Genomic DNA, 19,635 nt, shown 5'->3' on the forward strand with positions numbered 1-19,635 from the left:
CATCTAGGAAAAGCCTGCTGGGCTCCTAGACTCCTGGGTCCTAGGGAGTCCAGCAGAAGAAGCAGTTTCCTGACTTGATAACCCAGGGAACACCAAGCACAACTTGGAAGATCAGCAGGAAAACCTCTGCCAGAGTGAGTGGGAGCCAGAGTGGCCCTCAGCACAGCCCAGATCCCAGAAAAGGGAAGGAGGCCTGCAGAGTCACCCAGCAGTTGCTCCCAGGGTATTCAGCCCACAAAAGATAAGGGGGTGGGTGGAGGCTGTCAAGGTCTCTCCTCTGGTCCTGGGACAGAACTCTTGTGATTTGTCCATATTCAGACCCTGGTTGCAGTCTGGGAGTACTTTATTGCCATAGAGCAGATACTCTTCTCCAGGGAAGGGGGAGTGCTTGTGGTCATCCACAGGCCAGAGTGCAGACCAGGAGAGCCATCATAAGACCTTGAAGGAACTGAAGTCCTTGTGGGGTTATCCCAATAATATTCAAAAGCTCAGAAAGCACCCTAAACCAGGCACAGGCTGGAGAAATGAGTAAACATAAAAATGAAACCTGACCAAAAAGAATTACTTTGGTGCCATGGAGGACCAAAACACACACTCAAAAGATGAGAAAGTTCCAGCTTAAGCATCTAAATCCTCCAAGAAATATAGCAGTTGATCTCAGGCTATTTCAAAGCTCAAAAAATATTTTGAAAATCAAGTAAGAAAGAAGAAAATCAAATGGAAGAAAAACTGGGAAAAAATAAAGGAGAAGCAGGAAAGACATGAAAACCACCAGCTTATTGAAGGAAATCCTAAAAAATCTGAAGAAAATAACATACTAAAACTTAGTTTAGGTCAAATGGAAAAAAAAACTCAAAAAGTTAATGAGGAGAAAAATACTTCAAAAAGCAGAACTGGCCAGATGGAAAAGGAAATAAGAAAGCTCTCTGAAGAAAACAAATCCTTCAAGTGTAGAATGGAAATAAATGAAACTGATGACTTTGAGAGGAATCATGACACAAACAATATCAAAAGAATGAAAAACTAAAAGAGAACATGAAATATCTCATTGAAAAAAACAACAGATCTGGAAACCAGACCCAGAAGAGACAATTTAAAAATTATTGGGCTGCCTGAAAGTTATGATCAGGAAAAGAACCTTGACTTCATATTTAAAGAATGTCTACAGGAAAATTGCTCTGATATCCAGAAGCAGAGGGTATAATAGAAATTGAGAGAATCCACACACACACACACACACACACACATATATATGTGTGTGTGTGTGTGTGTGTGTGTGTGTGCATAAGAGCTTGGAATTGAACACCCTCTTCCAGGGGAAAAGATAGACTTTCAATGAAACAGGGGATTTCTAATGTTCCTGTTGAAATGACCAGAAAGTTTGATCTTCAAGTACAGGTCACAGGTGAAGCATAGAGAGAGCATGGCCAAGAAGGGTAAATTATGAGGGATTTAATGATTATGAACAGTGTGTATTCCTGTATGGGAAGATGATACAGATGATACTTATATGAACCTTCTCATTTATTAGAGTAATTAGAAATTGCTTTTATAGTTGAGACATGGGAGAGTCGAATTTGAAAGTATATTATATTTTTAAAAAGGGAGTCAGTGGGTGAAAAAGAAATGTACTAGGAGTAAGAGAAAGTAGAGGTAGAATAGTTTAAGATATTTCATGTAAAAGAGTCAAGAAATAGCTTTTGCAATGGTATGGAGGGAAGGTAAGGGGGATTGAGATAGATTTTGTTCTCATCAAAAATGGCTCACAAAGGAAGCAACATATATACTTAATAGGGCATAGAAATCTAGAAGACAAAGGAAAGGGGATGGGAGAAAGGGTACAGGGGGAATGGGATGGGGAAGTAGGGGATAGAGGAGAGGATAGATCATGGGAGAGGCTAGTCAGATTAATATATTTTCTTTTTTTCTTTTTGCAAGGTGGTGGGATTGGGTGGCTTGTCTACGACCACAAGGTCAGGTGGATGCTGGGTCTCTGGGGTGGAATGTAGGCTTGGGGCCTTTTGGCCCCAAGGCTAGTGCTCTGCCCACTTCATCACTCAGCTGCCCCACAGAACACTTTTGAAGAGGGAGAATGTGAAAACAGAGATAAAATATAATGATTGGTTGTGGGGAGAAATGGATGGAGGGAATTACAATCAGCAACACCAACTGTGGAAGTAACTTCTCTAACAGACTTACGATAAAGAATGTGATACACCCCAGAGACAGAGCCGATGGTATCAGAATACAGATTGAAGCACAGTTTCTTTTTCTTTCTTTCAATTAATTTTTTGTGAGGGGTTTTAATTTTTATGGGAGAGGAGAGATTATGTTTACTTTTCAACAAGACTATTTTAGTAATGTGTAAATAAATTAAAAATGTAAATTTAAAAAAATTTAGAAATGGCATTCAAGGAAATTTTTTTAATTTACATTTTTAATTTATTTACAGATTACTAAAATAGTCTTGTTGAAAAGTAAAAGTTGAGAAGAGAAATTAATAGGAAATATATTCAGAGAAAATCTATGTTGGAGGTTATATAATTTTCCATTTTCAAGGTATCTATATACTTCAATAATCTAATGAATTCATGTTCTCATCATTGTGGGTACTTTCTGCAACTTTGCAGATTCCAACCATTTCACACCCTCTGGTCCTGTTGTAATGAGTGTTTAAAGTATTCCTAGGATGCTTAAGATGTGGTCACCTACATGGAATATACTAGGGTACTTATTTATAAGTACTGGACGTTGTGTAGACATTCAACATTGGCCTACCATGTAGTTAAAAAGGAAGTGTTTTGTTTTCTATCAGAACTATTGGTTTCTTTAAGAAGATGAAAAGACTAAGAACCCCTAAGGACTACTTTCACTTTTCCCTTCCTCCTTTTTCTATTCTAGATACAGAGGGTAAAATTTTTAATGAGATACAAGCGGGTGAATCATGAGGGTTCAGGAGTCTGGAAATCCAAGTTGGGATGTTATAGCCCGTTCAACAGTTCAGCTCTGAGGAGGAAAGGTTTGGGCATCAGCCTGACTTTGGACTTGGACTTACTGGGACTAACTATAGGAACTGAAGCAAGATAAAGTAACCCACCACTGGCACCCTAACATATCCCAGAACCAAGAGTAAGCCAGGGGAATGGGATGGGTTATGACCCTAAGGTGTTGGGAAAAATGTTTGTTTGTTAGATCTAACTATATCTTTGAAGTAAATAATTCCTTATAAAAGTTAATTTTGATGGTAATTGGTTAAAAGAAGTGAGGTGAGAACACACTCAGTGGGAGGTAAATATTGAAGTAAATATCTCCTTAGAAAAGCTAATCTTGTTCTTCTCTCACAACATAAATAATAAGGATCCATGTATGGAATGATTTTACATGTATGGTCTGTGTTGGAATGCTTTCTCTCAGGGAAAGGGGGGAGAGAAGAGAGGGAGGGAGAAAAATGTTAATCTCACAATCTTGCAAAAATTGATTGTTAAAAACTACCATTCCATGTAGTTGTAAAGATAAATAAATAAATAAAATATTTATTTTTAAAAAAAGCATAAATCATAAAAACTGTCTGGTACTGGCTAAGAAACTGAGTTATTGAACAGTGGACTAGATTAGGTGCAAAAGAGAAAGCAGAAAAAGTTTATAGTAATCTCCTATTTGATAAACCCAAAGAGTTCAACTTCCAGGATAAGAATTCATTCTTTGATAATAACTTCTGGGAAAATTGGAAGGCATTATAGCAGAAATTAGAATTAGACCAACATCTCACACCCTATTCCAAGATAAGGTACAAAAGAAGTGCAGGATTGAGACATAAAAGACAATGGTGTACCATATTTCCCCATGTATAGGATGCACCCTTTTTTGAAAAATTTGGGTTCTAAGAACGGGGAGTGTCTTATACAGTGGTTGTAGATCTTTTAACTTGCATTTTGTCAGACTGTTGAGGGTCACAGGAAGAAATGGCTTAAAGGTCCTCTTTCCCACGTACATCAATGACCTACTCATCTGGGTCTGCTCTTCATTGTTTTCATCTGTTCCTTATGTTTTGGCACTTCCTGGAGCATTTTGTGTAAACACTAAGCTAGTAACAGCAATAATGTATGAAAGTACTAGCCTGAGGAAGTAAAGTTTATCACCTGCTGTCCACTGTCCACCAGTAGGGGAGATATTGTTTGTTTGGCTAATTGGAGAATGTCACTTGAATTGGGAGTAGACCAGGGAATAAGGGATATTTAAGGTATTGCATTCTGTAACATAAAAGAGTCTCCCAACTCTTCAACGTTGGCCTGAGAACTTGACTACAGCAGAACTGAATCAAGTGAATAGGTTATGAACAAGTATGTAGTATAAGTTAACTAGCCGGCACACAACTGTATTTCCTACTTTTTCTCACTTGTCTTTACGGTCATTGTTTTGCATTTGTCACCTGTATATTAGGTTACATTTTGCCACATTCTTCCCAGAAATGTCTTAGAAAAGATTTTCATGTAATGATGAATTTAAGTTCAAAGTGATCCAGTTTGCAAAAGTAAACAGAAATTGTGCTTCTGATCATCAGTTTTGTCCTCCTCCAGTTGAGAAAATAATCGGAGATAGGCCATGAGAAGAAGAAATCCTACTGAAAACACACTGACAGAAGAAGGCCATAAGAGGGAAGACAGTCAAAGGGTCTGAGTTATAGAGTGAATTGAAGATATGGATTGAAGAACAAAGGGCCAATGAAATTCCTATGTCCACAAAGATGGTTCAGTAGGAGGCAAGAAGAATTACTGATGAAAAAGAAGTGACCGATTTCAAAAGACACAACTGGTACTTCAGGTTCATGAAACAGAATGGACTAAGCATGTATCCATGCACCACACTTGCCAAAGGATGCCTGAAAGCTATGAGCAGAAGGTCCTTGTATGAAATGCTGGATTGAAACCTTTGAAGATTAAGTGAATTTGAAAGGAAAGAATATGACACAGGTGGGAGGAAAGATAAGAGTTTTTGAGAAGTGAAGAAGCAAAAACTTATTAAAAGTTTCTTTCTTCAGAATGTATCCCAGAGTAATATCTATTATTTTAAGCTGTATTTCCGTTAGCTCATTGGCAGGAATATATTTAGTTACAAATAAAATAAACTTTTGAAAGTCATTCCAGATGACTTGGCATTGGCCTTCTGTGTAGGTTATGATTCTTTGTTCTACTTCCTTGCTGTGGATTCTAAATTTTCTATCAGATTTTTCACTATTCTCAAGCTCAGAATAGCTTTTGATTAGATTTGTTTTAATTTAGAGACTGTTTTCTAACTTTAAAAATAATTTTTACCTCTCTAGCTTTGCAACAGATCCTGACAAATAAGCTATGATTATTTCATGTTGAAATTCCTGCACATACTTATTATCATGAGTGCTGAGATACAAGATGTCCAAATGATCCCTGAAAGGTTATACCAAAATATAATACCAAAGAAAGGTATTATAGGACTTGAAATAGAAATGTTAGTAATAGTAAGATAAAGCATTTTTTTAAGGAAAGAAATATTCAAATTACTGATGGGTGAGTATGAATTCAGTTTCTGGAAAATAATCCAGAAGAAATGGGGCAGCTAAGTGGGACAGTGAATTTATCACTGGCCCTGGAGTCAGGAGGACTTGAGTTCAAATCAGGCCTCAGACAATTAATAATTACCTAGCTGTACGATGCCTTGCAAAAAAAAAAAAGCCAAAAAATGACTGTGAACATGTAATAAGAAAAAAGACATAATATGTTCCAAATTGTGGTTGTTAAGAACAATTCCTGTTGGAATAACAAAATTTTCATTATGGAAATGGCAATGAGATATATATTTGAGGGTGGAATGGTTAGTAGAATGTAAAAGATAAAAGAAGAGGAAGGCACAGTGGCAATATTGGAAATAATTGACTTTGTTTTGAATCAGAGCTCTGAATTTTTAAATTTTGAATTAATTTAAGGTTTGTCCAACTATAGCCCATAAATTATGCTAAAAATATTCAAATGTCTCTTGTAAAAAAATAAAGGTTCCTTCTTCCTCCTCCCTCACTTCTATATGGATCCATATCACCTTGAAGGGAAACTTTTCATATACTGTCCAAGGTTTGGTGGGCCTCTTCTGTTCAGCTTGAGTATATTGGATATAATTAGGATCAAAGAGGCAAAATTTAAAAGGAGTCAGTTGTAGAAGAGAGGTAAAAAAATTCTTGTAATTAAAATTATTTCAAAATAAAATGAGTATATTTCAAAATATAAGTTCTCATCATTTAATGCCATCACAAAAGCTTATATAGTCCTCTGTTGTCTTTTTGTTTCTCAACAGACTAAAACTTCTAAAATGCCAAGTTTAATATCCCTCATATAATCAGTTTTTTATCTTATTGTTTCCTCCAAATTTTCCCCTTTATCTCATTTTTCTCTTGTAATTTAATCTTAGAAGCATCAATTCTTGAGGAAAGTCATGTGAACAGAAGTAATGCCCCTTCATGCCAAATTTTGTACTCCAATTATACTAGCTGGACATCCCATAATTGCTTTTCTTTTCAATGACAATATCATCTCATATCTGGGTCCACTTCCCTCCTCTTCTTAGTGCCAGCTATCCTTGAGGAGCTCACCTAGGAAAGAGAATAATTTCTTAGCATTTGCAAAAGATTCATTTTTTGATTAGAGATTCTGATAAATTATTTCCATGGTTCTTGCCATCTCTGTAATTCTTTGGAATAATTTATTGTTTTGTTGCTTATTAAATGTTTTCACTTAAACATAATAGATGTTCATCCAAGTAATAGACCAATGTCATATTTCTGAGCCTTCTCTTTGGTCCTCTAGAGCTTTCTTGCAATGATAAGTACAATAAATGTAACATACTTATTTTAAAGGAGTCCAGTTGTGTTAGTTATGTTTACTGTTCTTAAAAAGTTGAGAATTTGGCATTGCAAATCTTCTTTCAAGGTATCTAAAAGGGTTACTTTATAGTCATTGGAGTATACTAGTGATTCACAAATATGAAAAGAAATGTTAGCATTAATAGTTGTTCACTCAAGTAAAGTGAAAAGTAATCCAAAGGTAAATGTGTAAAAGCATTTTGGGGAAAGAAATTTTGGAAAGTATAAACATGACAACATTATTTCTGACCTCAAAGTACATTTGTGGGAAGTCACTGGAAGATTATGATTTATACATATTGAAGAATTAAACAATATTTTAATATTTTATTGGGATCTGGTACATTTATAGATATAGATAGATAGATAGATAGATAGATAGATAGATATAGATAGATAGATATAGATATTACTCACCATTCTTTCTTCTTTCCACCCTCCTATCTTCAATCATTTGATTAAACTTAAGATGTTTTCATCTATATGATAGAAACATGAGATGAGAATTTGGTACTGTTTGAGTTTTGCTGAATTAGAAAAAGCCTAAGTGGAAATATTTGATATGGCTGAATGGTGTAAAGCTCCCTGGCTATGGTGAATAGGTACTTGGAAAGTGGGGAAAATGAATACAAGACTGTATTTTCTGTGTATCCAAGTGTGGAAACTAAAGGAGAACTTTCTAAATAATCTCACTTTCAAGATTATTATTGTCTAATAAAAGATTACTGAGAAAAAATTACTTATGATATATGACAATATGCAAAAGTTGAGGATGTTGAAATATTTATTTCCAGATTTGGCTTTGAAAATTATTTGCTTCAAAGCATTTTTCATGTAGGAGAGTAGAAGTAGTATATTCATATAAAAGGCAGATATAAAAATAAAGACCTCAATATTTTGTTAAATATATATCAATGAGTCTGTGAGTGATGGAAGAAAATGAGAAAGATGGCATACTTTTGCTCCCATCATCCTGAATAATAATCTCATGCTGAATTTTTTCTTTTCCCCCCAAATTCAAAAAAAACACAAAACAATTAAACTACATTTTTTGTTTTTTTTTTTGGGGGGGGTTAGTCAGTTCTTATATCATTACTTTACTTTAAACTCTGGCACTATTAACATGATTTATAAGACTGTTCCCTGTTTTTGTATTCATCTATTACCTATACTGTCTTTCATCTACTGTTCAATGCCTTTAAAAACTTCAGCTTTTGTTCTGTATTCATCCATATCCATCTCTTTAGACAAATCTCATTTTTTTCTCTTTTCACCCGAATTGCTTGTTTTTGTATCTTTAATGTTTTATTCTTAAGAGATTCTCTTTCCTGAACTCCTGTAGAATTTTGAAGAGTTCACTTATCAAAATTCTTTGTAATTGCTTTTTGAAAATCCAGAATTCATCTCAAGACATTTGACATTCCTTTCCTTTTGAATTTCAAATTTTATGAAGTAGTACTTTCTTCTTCCCAGGATCCCATTAATGTTGCATTTATTTCATTTATTACAAATAGTGAGCATTCATTTTCTCTATTACATATTTTTCTCCCTACTAATTGAAAATAAATAATAAATAAATAAATAAGAAATATGCAAAGTTTTATAAGAGATGCATGTAGAATGAGTCAAATTAAAAGATCAATGCATTGACTATATCCACAAAAGGTTTTTTTCATTTTGCATCTTAAATTCATCACTTGTCTGTCAAGAGATGTATAGGATATTTATTCATCTGTTCTCAGGAATCACAATTGGTAATTGTTTTTGGAAAAGTGAATATTGTGCAAGGTAATTTTTTCCTGGTTCTGCTAAGTTTAATGTGTATCAGTTTAAATAAATCTTTGAAGGTTTCTTGCTAATCATTCATTTTAGAGATTTTTTTTTTTTTTTTGGTTTGTTGGGAGGCAGTGGGGTTAAGTGACTTACCCATGATCACACAGATAGTTAATTTCTTTTAAGTGGCTGAGGTCACATTTGAACTCAGGTCCTCCTGACTTCAGGACTGGTGCTCTATCCACTGCACCACCTAGTTGTGAATAAATATAATTAGTTCATCCATTTCTCAATTGAAGGGCAACTTCATTTTCATTTCTTTACTATAACAAACATTGTTACTATAACAATGAATATTTTATGGGTCAGTATTTTCCTTCTTTAAAAAAACTCAATAGCAAAGTCATAGTAGTGTAATTTCTGGGTCAAAAGAGTATGTTCAATTTAATAACTTTTTGATTGAGGTCTGAATGGTCTTCCAGGATGGCTAGAGCAAATTACAGTTCCACCAATAGTGCATAAATGGACCTGATTTTCTATAGCTACTTCAATAGTTATCATTTTTCTTTTTTTGACTTTAACAATCCAGGTGGTATGATGTAGAAACTGAAAGTTTCTTTAGTTTACATTTCTCTGGTTATGTAGTATAAAAAGTTTTAGGACATAGTTTTACATTATTAGCATATTATTAATAAAAGAATGATCATTTGAGTGGCAGCTAGGTGGTGCAGTGGATAGAACACCCACCCTGGAGTCAGGAGTACCTGAGTTCCAATCTGGCCTCAGACACTTAATAACTACCTAGCTGTGTGGCCTTGGGCAAGCCATTTAACCCCACTGCCTTGCAAAAAAAAAAAAAAACTAAACTAAAAAAAAGAATGATCATTTGACCATCTCTCTCTTGGACCAAAGACTCCTCAGGGAACTCTCTCATTGCTTATGTGCCCTTGGAAGAATGAGTTTTCCTGAAGGTTCAAATCAATTCTAGTTGATTAGTAATTAATGAGAAAATGAATATCGTAATGAAAGATAGACCTATTTGAATGACGGTCAGTTATATACCTCTGACCACTCAGTTTTGTTCAGAAATAATTATCTATCTTCATATCACCCATCTTACAAAGGGAAAATTGCATTTTCCCTAACTGGTCTAAGGAAAATGAAATGGACTGGAATCCATCAATTCACCAAAATTTACCTTTTAAACATCTGACTTCTCCCTCTCAGTATCAGTCCTGTACTTTCAAAGGCAGCCTAAGTAACCTACAGTAACTGATTTCTAAATAAAAATGTAGAAAAGGGGAAAACATGCTCCTAATTCAATAACTACTTATTAAATACAAGAAAAAATGTTTCTCTCAAGTTATTAATAATTTGCATAATTTGAATTTTTTATAACTTGGATGTCTTTTTTTTAAACTTATTTGTGTCCTTCGATCATTTATCAAATGAGAATAGAACTTATCCAAATAAATTTGAAAGAAATCCTTAAAGACCATGGAAATGAAATCTTTGTAAGGAGGAGAATCTTACTGAAAACATTATTTTCATAGTTGTTCCTTTGAGTTTCAGCTATATTGATTTTGTTTATGCAAAATAATTAAGCTTTATGCAATCAAGTTTTTTTTTTTATTTTCTATGATCCTCTTTATCCCTTGCTTGGACAAGTACTTTTTATATCTTTGTAGATATGAAAGATAATTTCTTGCTTACATGGATAATTTGTTTAAGATATACCCAAATTATATATCCATTTGAATCATGTCCTGGGATACCTTGGTATATGATGAGAAACTTTAGGCCAAATCCAGTTTCTGCCAGAATACTTTCTCATTTTCACAGATGGCTTTGTTGAATAGAGAGAATGATAGCTAACAATATAATGATTAAATGTGATAGATTATGTAAATCTGAAATCTAAAACTCAAAGTGGATCTCAATTAGTTGTCTATAATGCCACTCAGCAGTGTCAGAATTATTCATACAGGAGGCAAAGAGGGCTACAAGAACTAGAACTTTTAACCTTCTACTTTGTATGTAGCAAAGACCCTATTTCTAAAGTGCAAATGTTGTATTTTCCTATTTCTCTTAATTTCCAGGGTTTTTAAGGCACTGATGCAAAATATTACCTTTTTATTCTGCACCTATTAGGTTGTAAAGTACTTAAATATCAGATTTTATTTATCTATTAGGGATTATCAAAGTGGTCAATAGTAGGTGCCAAATAAATACTTACTGACTGAGTGATTCCTAGTCCTTTAGTCATTATAATTAGTGTAAGTGGGAAAGGGGCAAGAAAACTTTTATAGAAAGATTTTGCTTTAGTCTATGGTTGACTTTAAGTGTTTATTGAATTAGGAGTTAGTTCTCTAGACCTTGACTGACCTTATTGTAACATTTATCTCTATATATTTATATATTTTAAGTTATTCACAAGGGGCTTCTGACAAAACAGAAGACAAAGGTGCCATTGTGTTTGGCTATGATCTGAATTTCTGGCAACTATTAATACTCCTAAGTTAGTTTCAAGACTGATACTAAAGGTGAAAAAAGATGTTAATATTTGCTCAGACTTCTAATGAGGTGCTTCATATTTCTTGTATCTATGATTTGGGGCAACAAGCAATTACCGGGGGAAGGAAAAAAAAACCTAGAACCATTGAGTTGATGTTCTTAGGTAATTTAAATATTGCTTAATACTTTATCAAGTTTTTCCCCCCTTTCCATACTATTTTGCCATTATCTCTGTACAGGAATATAATCTGCCTGAGAGGAATGATAGAACTGAATTTCATTTATTTTCATACTTTATTTCATCTAATACTATGACCAAAGAATTCAGTGCTAGTGATAGTTCTACTTGTATGCCTGTCTCTGTATGCCTAGACAGGATGATTCTCATAAATCTGATATAATTTTATGTCTAGATTTATTTAAATACTTACTTAATTTAAATATTTCTATTATGGTAGAATAAGCTAGAGTTTATACTCCATTGAAAAAGCCTTCGAAAATCCAGTCACTTATAAACTACATTATGACATTGCTGCAGGATCTTGTAGAAGGTTATTTTACTATGGTTGTATATGCTTGGATATGGTTTATCTAGAACAGGTTTTAATGAATACTAAAATTAATGATTAATGATATCAATAATAATAATAATTTCCATGAATATACAATTCAATCCAATAAACATTTAGTAAGTACATCTTATTTGCCAGGCAATTATCAAAAAAAACAGTCCCTGTTTTCAAATAGTTAATTGGGAAAGAGAACACACAAAATGAGACAAGAGAATGTATGTATCATCTCTGTCTGTGTGCTGTTGTGTTGGTGTGTGTCAAGATGTATATCTCTGCATGTGTATATGTGTATGTCTGTGTTCACATGCATTTCAGTACCAAGCCTGAGAACATCTTGTTCTGTGGAGTTGAAATCAAGCAGAGCAATAATAGCAGAAAGGAGTGAGCCAAAAGTTCCAGTTGCTGTCCTCTATAAAGGAAGACATTGGGGGGAGTTTGGTTCTCCATTCTCCAGCCCTCTAATCAGGAGAGGAGGTTGAGGGAGGTGATGATATACAACATTTGAGAATCATATTTAGTCTGTATAACAAACTTGAGAGATAGATAGTTTTACAGAAGGGAAAACTGAGCAAAGGGAGGAAAAATGACTTGCCCATGATCACAAGGCTTAAAATTTCACATCAGTGAATTGAATTCAATTTCCTTATCTCTGGATTCTATTTTTAGGGTTTTTTTTGGCAGGGAAAAATGGGGTCAAGTGGCTTGCCCAAGGTCACACAGCTAGGTAATTATTAAGTGTCTGAGGCTGGATTTTAACTCAGGTACTCCTGACTCCAGGGCTAGTGCTCTATTCACTGTGCCATCTAGCTGCCTCTCTCTGGATTCTATTTGCTGACTCATGTAGTCTTTATTCTTGAACTCTATCCATTGGATGATCTATCTATTTATATGTTATAGACATCATTGGAGTTCCAAAATGATTCATATGTTCCTCATTTTGCTTTATTTCAGTTCTTATTACTTTTGATTAAAATTTTATTTTTTCAGTAACAATGAAGATTTTTTATTTTTTCATTTTTTATAGTTTGTCCACTTATTGATAATATATTTACAACTGTTAACTTTTTTACATTTAATGAACTTTATTTTATTTATTATTATTTTAAATTTATTTTTCACATTACCATGATAGTCTTGTTGGAAAAGTAAACATAATCTCCCCTCCCACAAGGAAAGAGAAACATCAATAAAGGTAAAGTGAGAGAGAAAAAACCAACTATACTGCAGTCTATATTCACATACCATCAGCTATGTTTTTGGGATAGACAGCTTTTATTATCATAATTCCATCAGAATAATTGCTTCAAAATTTTTCCTCACAGTTGCCATTGCTTGCTGCATTTCCCTCCATCCTATTACTCCCCACCACCATTTTATTCTTTTCTCTCTCTCTCTCTCTCTCTCTCTCTCTCTCTCTCTCTCTCTCTCTCTCTCTCTCTCTCTCTCTTCACCCTGTCCCTACTCAAAAGTGTGTTGAATCTGATTACCCTCTCCAGAGATATTTCCTTTCTTCTATCATCTACATCCTACCTTCCCCTGTCCCCTTCCTCTCATCCCTTTCTTCTCCTGTTTACCTCAAGGGTGAGATAGATTTCTATACCCAAGTGAATGTGTATGTTATTTATTTTCTCAGCGACTTTCATTGAGAGTGAAGGATCATTATTCCTCCTCACTTCTCCCCCTTCTGCTTCATTGCAAAAACTTTTTCTTGATTATTTTTTTGGGGGGGGGAAATAACTCAGCGCATTTTAACTCTTCTTTAACTTTCTCCTGGTGCATTCCTTTCTCACCTATTAACTCTATCTTTATAATATATTATGGCATCATCCCTCCTGTGTCTTGTCCATATATATATATATATATATATATATATATATATATATGCTCCTTCTCACAGTCCTATAAATGAGAAGTTTCATATGAGTTATCAATATCAACTTTCCTTGCAGGAATACAAGTAGTTCCATGTCATTAAATCACTTTTAATTAGCCCTTCCCCTCCACACTCTCTGTACTTTGTATGAGTCCTGTACTTGAAGATCAAACTTTCTGTTCAGCTCTGACCTTTTCAACAGAAATGTTTGAAAATCCCCTATTACATTGAATGTGCATCTTTTCCCCTGAAAGAATATGTTCAATGTTGCTGGGTAGTTGATGCTTAGTTGTAATCCAAGCTCTTTGTCTTCTGGAATATCATATTCTAAGCCCTATAAACCTTTAATGTAGAAGCTGCTAAATCTTAGGTAATCCTAACTGTAATTTCATGATATTTGAATTGTTTCTTTATGGATGTTTGTAATATGTTCTCCTTGAATTGGGAGATCTGGAATTTGGTTATAATATTCTTGGGAGTTTTATTTTGGGAACTCTTTCAGGAGGTGATCGGTGAGATTTTTGTCAATTTCTATTTTGCCCTTTGCTATCTGCTATCAGGGTAATTTTCCTAGAGAATTTCTTTAAAAATTAATTCTAGACTCTTTTCCTGTTCATGATTTTTAAATAGCTCAATAATTTTTGAATTATCTCTCCTGGACCTGTTTTCCAGGTTAGTTGTTTTTTCCAATGAGAGATTTCATATTTATTCCTAGTTTTTCATTCCTTTGGTTTTGTTTTATTATTTTTTTTATTTCTCACAATGTCATCAACTTCCCTTAGCTTCATTCTACCATCTAAAGGAATTATTCTCTTCAGAGAGCTTTTGTTTTCAAGGCCTTCTCCTCATTGACCTTTTGGACTACTTTTTTCCATTTGACCTAAACTTCTTTTAAGACATTACTTCCTCCAATATTTCTTATATCTCCTTCACCAAACTGCTGACTTAGTTTTCATGATTTTCCTGCATTACTCTCATTTATCTTCTCAATTGTCCCTCTACTTCCCTTAATTGATTTTCAAAATCTTTTTTTGAGCTCTTCCCTAGCCTGAGAATTATTCATGTTTTTCTTGGAGGCTTTGGAAACAGAAGCTTTGACTATTTCATCTTCTGAGTGTGTATTTTGATCCTCCATTGGATCAAAGTAATTGTCTATTGTCAGATTATTTTTTTCTTTTGTTGTTTGCTCATTTCCCCAGTTTGTGATTTGATTTTAATTCTTTTTTTAAAGGTGGTTCTGCTTTGAGGGTGGAGAATTCACTTTTCCAAGTTTTTGAGGATTTTTGAAGCTGTTTTCAGGGATACCCCCAAGGGGCCTCAATTCCTTCAAGGTCTTATAAGAGCCTCTGACTGTTCTCCTGGACTGTGGTCTGGTTTGTGGATGACCACAAGTACTCCCCTCTGCTTTGGAGCTATCAAAAGCACCCCTTCTCCTCTCTGGTAGTATGGGAACCCATACTGCTACCTGGGTCTGTGTGTGAGCAAACAACAATGTCCTGTCTCAGAGATAACAGAGAAACCTCTGCAGTCTACCATGACCTCCCCTTACCATCCATGAACTGAGTACTCTGGAAGTAATTGTTGGGGGACTCCCTGGCAGTTGGTCCCCAAGCCTGTTTCTGGCTCCCAGGGTGAGGTCTGCACTGAGACCATCACTGGACGGCACTGTACTCACTCTGTTGCAGTAGACCTTTCCTGCTAACCTTCCAATTGTCTTTGTCAATCCCTGCATGGAGATCTGGAAAGTGCACCTGCTGCCACTGACCTAGGCTCCCCAGGGGACCTAGGTACCCTTGTGGTCTGTTCCTTGATGACTGGAAACGGTTCACTACAGTGTGACCTGGACTAGACTGTAGCCCTTTTTAACAACTGTATAACAGACCTCTCCAGAGGCTGTCACAGTAGTTTTGGCCCAGAAAATTTTTTCACTTGGTCTTTCTGTGGGTTCTGTCACTCTACAGTTTGGTTAGAGTCAATATTTAGAGGCATTTGGAGTGGTCTGGGGGAGAGCTGTCAGGATTTCCTCCCTTCAATGTGTTACCTTGACTCTGTCCCCACATAGAAATTTTCTAATTGTATCTAGATGCAATTGGATACTTCCTTATTAAATTTTTATTGTATTCAATGGGATAGGACATAAATACTAGTTGTTGTTGTTGTTGTTGCTAATTATGGCATGTATCAACATTTGATCTAGTTTTGATCACCAAAACAACATAACATCAAAACTTTCCCTAAAATCCTGCAAGTCACAATGTGGCTTAGCTATAGCTCTGGTCACTAGCTTTTTTTGTCACAATTTAATATAACTATAGTTATATACCTATTAACATTCAATTATACTGAGATAAGTTTTGGAATAAATCCAAAATAAAAGCTGCTATACTTTCCAAATACCATTGGAAGGAATATTTTCTAATTCAACTTCAATTTTTTAAAGGAAAACGTGAGCATTTCTATCTTACTGGTCTCTTATTTCCTTCCTTCCTTTATTTCGTTATATCTTTCTGATTATGACTTCATTTGGCATTGTCTTAGAAAAGACACTGAAACAATTTGCCATTTTCTTCTCAGACTTATTTTACTGATGAGGAAATGGGATTAATAGGACTAAGTGACTTGTCCAGGGTAACAGAGCTAATAAATATCTGACCTCAGATTTGAACTCATATCTTTTTGACTTCAAATCCAATGCTTTATTTATTGTGCCACTTTTTACCACAATCTATTTATGTGGAATACTGCATAATAAGAAATATGGCTAATTTCTCCATTTGAAATCAATTCAATTTCCCATTTTCAGTTTCTTGAAGTGGAATGTTCAGATAGTTTGGGTCATTTGTCATAATAAAATAAAGAAGTAAGTTTAACTTAACTCATCAATTACTTTCTCAAAGAATTTAAATATATGAGACAAAAAAGATTAAATATTTGTACAAGCTGAAAATAATTTGTTGTAATGAGAAATTTGCACAATAAGTTTTTCACATTTCCTGATTCAGTGTTTGATTTGGGTACCACTCATCTTGAGAAAATATTCAGTATGGGTCATCTAATTCCAAAGTTCATTGACAGGAAGAAATCAGTTTAATTCAATTATTTTAGAGCACAGTTTAAAATATCAGCAGATTAAAAATAACTATAACTAAGAATGATTATCACTAGTTTATAGAGTACTAGAAGAAGAAGCAAGCACCAATTATACTTATTAAAACAAATTACCATGCTGCATAGGAAAGATAAAACAGAGTCATAAGAGAATAAAGAGTAGGATCATATCTAGTTGGAAAGGTAAGTAGGAAGATTATAAGTCTGTGTTTTATCCTATAGAAAATAAGAGGAATTACTAAAAGATTCTGATGTTAGTATTTGGATGATCAGACTGGTATCCCAAGAACATTCCTTTGTGATAGTATTGGCAAGAGGTCAATAGACTATTGTATGGATGTTATAGGAAAAAGAAAAGGGAAGAGTTAAAGATGGACTCCAGGGTTCAAGCCATGAATTTAGAATAGTAGTGCCCTTAACAGAAAATGTTGAAGAGATGTAGGAAAATTAGACACTAATGTAAACTTGTGAACTGATCCAGGCAGTCTGAAGAGCAATTTGGAACCATGGCCAAAGGCAATAAAAATGTGCATACCCTTTGATTCTGTAAAACTACTGCTAGGTCTATATACAAAAGAAATAATTCAAAGAGGAAAAGATCCACATTTACAAAACTGCTTAGAGTGACTCTTTATGCAGTGGCAAAGGACTAACAATCGAGAGGGTGCCCATTAATTGTGGAATGACTAAGCAAGTTTGGTAGATCAATTTTTTGAACCACTATTGTTTTTTAAGCAAACATGAGCATCCAGATGTTAGAAAAGTCTGCAAAGACTTTCATGAACTGATGCTGAGTGAAGTGAGCAGAGTTAGAAAGACACTATAAACATTAATAGCAACATTGTGAGATTATCTACTATGTAATGGATGCATCTCCTCCCAGCAGTTCAACAATCAAGTACAATCCTGAGAGTCCTGTTATGGAAAATGTTATCCACATCCTGAAAAAAAAGAAACAAAAAAATACTATGAAGTCTGAATGAAGACCAAATGAAGACCAATTAATACTATATTCACTCTTTAAAATTTCTTTCATGTTTTTTCTTTCTTCTTCATCTGTTTTCCCACCTTAGTCGTAATTCTTCTTTCAAAAAATGACTAAAATGAAAATATGATTTGTATATATACAACCTATGTAAGATAGTGTGCTGCCATGGGGAGGGGAAAAGGAAGGGAAAGTGTAAAATGTGAAACTCAAAACCTTGGAAGGGGACGAAAGTAGAAAATTATTGTTGCATGTAATTGGAAAAAAATGAAAATAGAAAAGAAACTCATATGTGATCGGGGGAGAAAGAAGAATGTCATTTTTCAAAATTATACTTACTTTTACACAACTAAACTGACTTCATGATTTTTTTGGAATAGGCTTGAAGAATATACATTAATGAGAATGAATGCAAATCTCTTGTTAAAAGATTCTACTTTTGCTGTAAACTCCAGATAATATTGAGGCTTTACCAGATCTAATAACTGACAGGAAATGAATAGAAGATAAGAAGCAGTTTGGGATTCACTACTTGGAAGTTAAGCAAGAGATTGACATATTTGAAAGTTCACTGATATTATTTTAAAATTTTATTTATTTTTCCGGCTACATATAAAGATAGCTTTCAGCAATTACTTTTTGTAAGGTTTTGAGTTCCACATTTTTCTACCACTGACCTTCCCCCCGCCAAATGTCAAGGAGTAATCTAAGTTATACATGTACAACTATGCTAAATATATGTCCATATTAATCATGTTGTTAAAGAATAATCAGAACACAAAGAAAAAAAGGAACTTTGAGAGAGAAAATAAAAACATGGAACAAAAAACAAATTTTAAAAATTGAAGATATTGCCTTTGTTCTACATTCAGACTCGATAATTTCTTCTCTGGATATGAATGATATTTTCCATCACTAATCCTTTTAGAATTGTCTGATTATTTTAGTCATGACACTAGGCCACTGTTATGTTATACAATGTTCTGGCTTTGCTCACTTCTGTCAGCATCAGTTCATATAAGTCTTTCCAGGTTTTCCTAATATTCAGTTTCCTTTACTTTTTAGAGAAAAATAGTATTCCATCATGCTCATATTCAACAGTTTGTTCAGCCATTCCCCAATTGATGGGTATTCCCTCAATTTCAATTTTTTGCTACTACAAAAAGTTCAATGATATTTGAAATAGAAAGTGTCACTTTTCCTCTTACAAAATAATTCTCCTTTTAAAAAGCAAATAAGGGTGACTAGGTGGTGCAGTAGATAGAGAACCAGCCCTGGAGTCAGGAGTACCTGAGTTTGAATCTGGCCTCAGATGCTTAATAATTGGTTAGCCTTGTGACCTTGGGCAAGTCACTTAGCCCCATTTGCTTGCAAAAAAAAACTTAAAAAAAAGCAAATGAAAATTAAATCACAAGACAGATTCTCTCTACAGAGAGAGAACTCATAAATCTATAAATGCATTAATCCCAAGGCCAGTGTATGAGAACTATAATTTTAGGAGTTGGAAAAGAAATCCTCCTTGCCCCCTCCCACACAAACCTTTAAAGTCACTGAGGATAGGGACCCTGTCTTTCTTATCTATTGGTCTCTTCTGTATCTATTATATATTGCATTTAGTATGTTGACTACAAAAATGATGCACATCTCTCTTTTACTAGACTTCTTTAAGTCATGAAGCTTACTACATTATACTTTCCTTTGTGTAAATTATAAAATGCAGTATACATATGTCAAATGTTATCTTGAATGAAAACATATTAAGCCATTGTAACTCCTCATATGAGTAATCTGAAAGGAAAAGGAAAATAATGTCTAAGGATGAATCGGTGGTAAGTTATAAAAGTTGGGGAGAGAGAAAGAGATACAAAGTATAGCAATGCACAGTACAGAAAGGCTAGTGTTCCTTGATGGGATGTAAACAGTG

The sequence above is a fragment of the Macrotis lagotis genome, chromosome X (genome assembly GCF_037893015.1).
Source record: "Macrotis lagotis isolate mMagLag1 chromosome X, bilby.v1.9.chrom.fasta, whole genome shotgun sequence".
NCBI lineage: Eukaryota > Metazoa > Chordata > Mammalia > Peramelemorphia > Peramelidae > Macrotis > Macrotis lagotis.